At 35.4% G+C, this 5792-nt stretch overlaps 1 non-coding gene and 1 pseudogene across 1 annotated transcript; both read right to left on the bottom strand.

The window, feature by feature from the left end:
- Positions 1–2828: 2828 nt before the first annotated feature.
- Positions 2829–2947, bottom strand: LOC111733847. Its single transcript, XR_002778206.1, has one exon. It is a non-coding gene; the product is annotated as a 5S ribosomal RNA (ribosomal RNA).
- Positions 2948–5259: 2312 nt separating this feature from the next.
- Positions 5260–5378, bottom strand: LOC111733851 (annotated as a pseudogene).
- Between the last annotated feature and the right edge of the window lie 414 nt (positions 5379–5792).

The raw sequence follows: 5792 nt of genomic DNA, 5'->3' as shown, positions 1-5792 counted from the left end.
AAATGTGTGGGTGACATTTCAGGAGCAGGTGATCTTCCATGATGTCGTGGACTTCTCCCAGGATTAGTAGGGGCAGCTGGGCCCCACCCAAAGGGCCCTGTACAAGGGGGTGATGCTGGAGACCTGGCACCTGGTCACCGTGGGTGAAGCTGTGCCCTGTGTTGAGGTCCATCTGCCCGGGTTTGACCTGGCTGGGAGCGTAGGGGTCACTGAACCCTAGGATGGAAGGTTTCTCCTCTTCCCCACTCTCACATCCTGGTCTCTCATGTGAACAGGGCCTTGGATCCCCAAGGCCAAAATAGTTGCCCAGCTAGAATTTGGAGGGTGGACAGAGGGCTCTCCCAAGATTGTAGCCCAGGTGACATGGGAAGGAGCTCCTTCCAGTCAGTCTTTATGCGTTCCTTCATATCTACCATTGCTTTTAATTTCCATGACCTTTTGCATTTCCATAATTCCATCTGGGATCATTTTCCTCTTGCCTGAACGCTCCCTTTGTCGCAATCCCACTTGCGATTGCCTGAAAACGCCTTTATTTCCTCTTTGTTTTGGAAAGATACTTTTGGCAGAGAATTTTAGGTTGGCAGTTTATTTTAGCACTTTAGAGACACCATGCTATTGTCTTCTGGACCCCATGGTTTCTGTTGAGAAGTCAGTGCTCCAACTTATTATTGTTACTTTGAAGACAATGGGTCTTTTTTTTTTAATTAAAATTTTTGGGGTGACATTGGTTAATAAATTCAAATAGATTTCAAATGTACAATTCAATAATATGTCATATTTATATTGCATTGTGTGTGTGTTCACCAGCCATAAATTTCCTTCCCTCAGCAAATACCTGACCCCCCCATATCCCTACCTACGTTCCCCCTCCCCCTTCCCTCTGATAACCAGTAATCCACTCTTCGTGTCCATGAGTCTATTTGTCATCTTTGTTACTTTCCGTTTTATATCCCGCCCCACATGTGAGTGAAGTCATATGGTTCTCAACTTTTTCTGTCTGATTTAGCATGGTAATCTCAAGATCCATCCATGTTGTCACTTTTTTTTCCAACAATACTTTTTTAAATGCACAAATTTTACATGTACAGTTGAAAATTTTTGACAAAAAATGTATTCATCTATGTAAACATCATCCAGATTGAGCTTGCGGACATTTTCATTCCTCCCAAAGTTCCTTTGTTACCTCTTTACATTTAATGAAGGTAATTACTGTTCAGATTTTTTTCCACCATAGATTACTTTTGTCTCTTCCAGAACTAAATATAAAAAGAATCGTACATTATTTTTTTCGTATAAAGCTTATTCCAAGATTTTTGAGATTCATCCGTGATATTGTATGCATTATTGGTTTGTTCCTTTTTACTGCTTAGTAGTATTCCATTTTTTGAATGGACCACAGTTTATCCATTCTCTTGTTGATGAACATTTGAGTTGTTTCTAGTTTGGGGCTATTATGAATAATGCTGCTACGAACATTCTTTTACAATGCTTTTTGTGGGTCTGTTTTTGTTACTTTTGGGTAAATATCTAGGAGTAGAATAGGTGGCTCATAGATTAACAACAAAATTAATAACAAATTTTATTATTTTTTTCTTTTCTTTCTTTTTTTTTAATGTCCTAAGATATCTGTGACTGTACCAACATTACAAAGATATTCAGTTTTTTTTCTGGTACTTTCATCGTTTTTGTGTTTACATGAAGACTTATGATTCACTTTGAATTAATTTTTATGTAAGTGTGATGTAGTAATCAAGGCATTTATTTTTTCTTATGTTTATCCAGTCGCTCCAGCACTATTGAATGAAGGACTTTCCTCTCCTCCACTGTATTATTCTGAAGCCTTTGTTAAAAATCAGTTGAATGTATGCGTGTGGATCTGTTTCTCTGCTTTCTTCTCTTTAATTGATCCATTTTTCTAGCCCTTTGCCAATATGATATGTCTTAATTGTACTTTCACAGTAAATCTTGAAGTAGAGTAGTGAAAGTCAACCTCTAATTTTATTGTTGGTAATTGTCTTGGCTATTCCACGTTTTTGCTACTTTAATATAAATTTCGGAGTTAGATTGTCAATTGGAAATTATCAAGCTTTTTAATTCCACAAGATTCCTACTTGAGTTGTTTTTGTTTTTGCCTTAAATCTGTAGGTCAGTTTGGGAAGAATTTACATCCTAACATGCTGAACCATCAAATTTTGTGATCATGTCATATTTATTTAGGTGTTTTGACTCTTCTCAGCAATATTTTGCACTTTTTAAGTGTACGACTTGCACATTTTAAATTAATTCCTAGGCATTTGATATTTTATATGCTAATGGAAATACTATTGTTCCTTAATTTCATTTTGTAAATATATGTTGCTAGTGTGTATAATTTATTTTGAAATTGACCTTCTATACTATGAACTTGCTAAAATCACTTACTTGTTCTAGTTTGTCAGTTTCCTTGGATTTCTTACACAATCATGTCATCTGCAAGTAAAGATAGCTTTATTTTTTCCTTTCTAGTCTTTATGCTTTTCTTTTTTTAATGATTTTTTACTTTTTGGTTATAGGTGACATACAGTATTATATTAGTTTCAGGTATCCAATGTAGTGATTAGGCATTTATGTAACTTACAAAGTGATCACCACAATAAATCTAGTATTCACTGACACCATTCATAGTTATGACAATATTATTGACTATATTCCCTATGCTGTACTTTATATCCCCATGACTTTTTTTTTGGGGGGGGGGGCTGGTGAGGCAACCCTTGCTTGACTTCACAGATTGCAAGGACCTTGTCAGCTTACAATCCCTTATTTTGTAATATTTTTATTCTTTGTTATGCCTACAGCACCTGGTCTTCCTAGGTGGTCTCCTATCCAAGTACTAACCAGGCCCGACCCTGCTTAGCTTCCGAGATCAGACGGGATAGGGTGCGTTCAGGGTGGCATGGCCGTAGACCCCCATAACTATTTTGTAACTACCAATTTTTACTTTTTAATCCCTCCATCTTTTTCATCCATTCCTGACCCCCCTCCCATATGCTTTTCTTTCTTAATGCTGTTATACTGGCTAAGACCTCTACTATGTTAAAAAAAAATTGAGATGTAATTAACATACAGTGAGCTGTGCTGTTCTTAATGGTACAACAGGAGAATAAAGTTTTACAACTGCATATTTGTGTGACCCAGTACATTTCCTTTATGTTCCTTTCCAGTTAGACTCCCCACTGTTCTGATATCTGTCACCACAGATTATCTAGTGCAGTATTGAATAAAAGTGTTGAGAGAGTTGACATACTTGCCTCACTCCTGACATGAGGGGATAGCATTCAGTATTTCACCATTAAATATGATCCGATGCTGTTTATCAGATTGAGGAAGTTTTATTCCTGAATTGCTGTTTGTATCATGAATGGGTGCTATAATTTATCAAATGCTCTGTCTGTTGAGATAATCGTTTTTTTTCCATCCCTTTTCATTGGTTTCTGCTCTTTATTATTTCCTTCCCTTGTTTTGGTTTAATTTGCTTTCCTTTCTTCTGGCTCCTTGAGGTAAAAGCTTAAGTCATTAATTTTAATCTCTTCTAATGTTTGCATTTATAGCTACACCTTTTCCCTTAAGTCTTTAACTGCATCCTGCACATTTTCACATGTAGTATTTAGCACTGAAACTACAAAGTGTGTTGTAAGTATTTGTTTTGAACTGAACAGTAATGAAAATATAGAAATTCTTCGATTTGGGAAGTACATTGTTCAATTTCCAAATATGAGATTTCTGTTATTGGTGTCTGGATTAATTCTACTGTGGTCAAAGAACATTCTCTGTATGAATTGTCCTTCCTATTAAATTTATTGAGAAATGTGTTTGTGACACAGCATATGGTTTTTGTTTTTGTTTTTTTTTGTTTGGTTAATGGGTATTCTGTTCTTGGGCACGGTGTTCAGTATATGTCAATTTAGTTGCTTAATTGTGTTGCACACCCTTTATTTTTATGGATTTTCTAAACTGGTTGTTCTGTTAGCTATTTTTTTTTTTAAATCAATTTTTGCTTCATGTAATTTGAAGCTGTTTCTGGGCTTAATGACGTGTCAAATTTTCTCGTCTTCCTGTTGAACTTACCCTTTTATCACTGGGAAATATCCTTTTTTCCCCCTTCTGGTAATACCACTTGTCTCGTAGTTTACTTTGCTTGATCTTAATATAGCCAATGGGCTTCCTGGTATCTACTGTACTGCATTATATGTCTTTTTCTTTATTTTTACTTTCCACTTATCTGTTGAAATGTTACAACGGGTCTATCAAAAACAACATTCAGTTGGGTTTTGTTTGTAATTTATTTCGGCAATCTTATTCTTAAATATGTTTAGTAAATATGTATTTAGTATGTAATTGCTGACACGTTTGGGTTTATGTCTACCACCTTGTTATTCTCTATTTATCTCATTTGGTCTTTGTACCTTTGTTTTTCCATTCTTCTTTCTTTTGGATTAATTTGGTATCATTTATTATTATATTTCATCTTTTTTCCTTCTTAGCTTTATATCTTTGTAATGTTCTATAATCTTATGTCTTATTTGCTCTGAGGTTAACAATACAAATCTTTAACTTTTCATAATCTGCCCGGAGTTAGTATTGTGCCACTTAATGAACAATATAAGAACTTCTATCGATGGAATTGCCATTTGCCCTCTTGTCAAATATTTTATTTGCACATATTATATAAACTCCATTATGTATTGTTGTTATTCTTGCTTTATACAGTCAACAGGATCTAGAAGGAACTTAAAAGGAATTTTGTACAATATTTTCCCCAAATTATTCAGTCTTTCGGTTGCTCTTAATTCCACAGATTCTACCTTTGATCATTTCCATGGAGTCTGAAAAACACACTGTAGCCTGAGGAGCTTTCGAATGAAATCTGTCACATTTTAAAGTTCTGGCTTTTTTTGGAACCTCTTCTGTCATTCTGGGCTGGATGAGGCTGCCACCTGTGTTTCAGTTCTCTCTGAAAGGCAGTTCATGATCTGTTCTTATGAGAGCACAGAGGATATACAGAGAATAACTTCATGAGATTATACTGATGGTTCTATTGCTAGGTCTCTGGATATGCTGCTTTATTGTTATTATTATTATTATTATTTTTTTCTTAGAGGAGGCAACCATTGGTTGACCTCACAGATTGCAAGGCCCTTGTCAGCTTACAATCCCTTATTTTTTAATTTTTAATTTTTATTTTTATGTTTAATTTTATTATTTTTTAAATTTTTTTTACACCTACAGCACCTGGTCTTCCTAGACGGTCTCCCATCCAAGTACTAACCAGGCCCGACCCTACTTAGCTTCTGAATTCAGACGGGATCAGGCTTGTTCAGGGTAGCATGGCCATAGATACCCACACTGCCTGTGACCATTTACCATTTTTTGATGTTCTTTTTTGGTAAGTCTTTTAATACGTGCTCAACAAAAAAGTTAACATTTTAAAGAAGAGAATTTAGTTGTCATGTATATCTTTTCTCCAGAGACTGTCACTTAGAATGGTTTTACTAGCTATATTTATCATAACATTAAAGTATGTAATAAACTGCTAACAAATATGGTGTCAGATGTCAAAATCATAAGATTTTCTCTGCAGGTTGTTGCCTTTGCACAGGCAACATCTATTAGGATGAGATCTACATTATCACCATATCTGGCTTCTCTAGTCTCAGTTCAGATTACTTAACTCAGTAAATACTTAACTGTATTCCGGGTCACCTATGTCTAACAGATGTGACATGCCAAATTTCAATGCTTTACAGACACCA

This window comes from Pteropus vampyrus, unplaced genomic scaffold (assembly GCF_000151845.1).
Source record: "Pteropus vampyrus isolate Shadow unplaced genomic scaffold, Pvam_2.0 Scaffold659, whole genome shotgun sequence".
Classification (NCBI taxonomy): Eukaryota; Metazoa; Chordata; class Mammalia; order Chiroptera; family Pteropodidae; genus Pteropus; species Pteropus vampyrus.
Note: the sequence above shows the minus strand (reverse complement) of the source record. Positions and strands in the feature narration are given on the sequence as shown.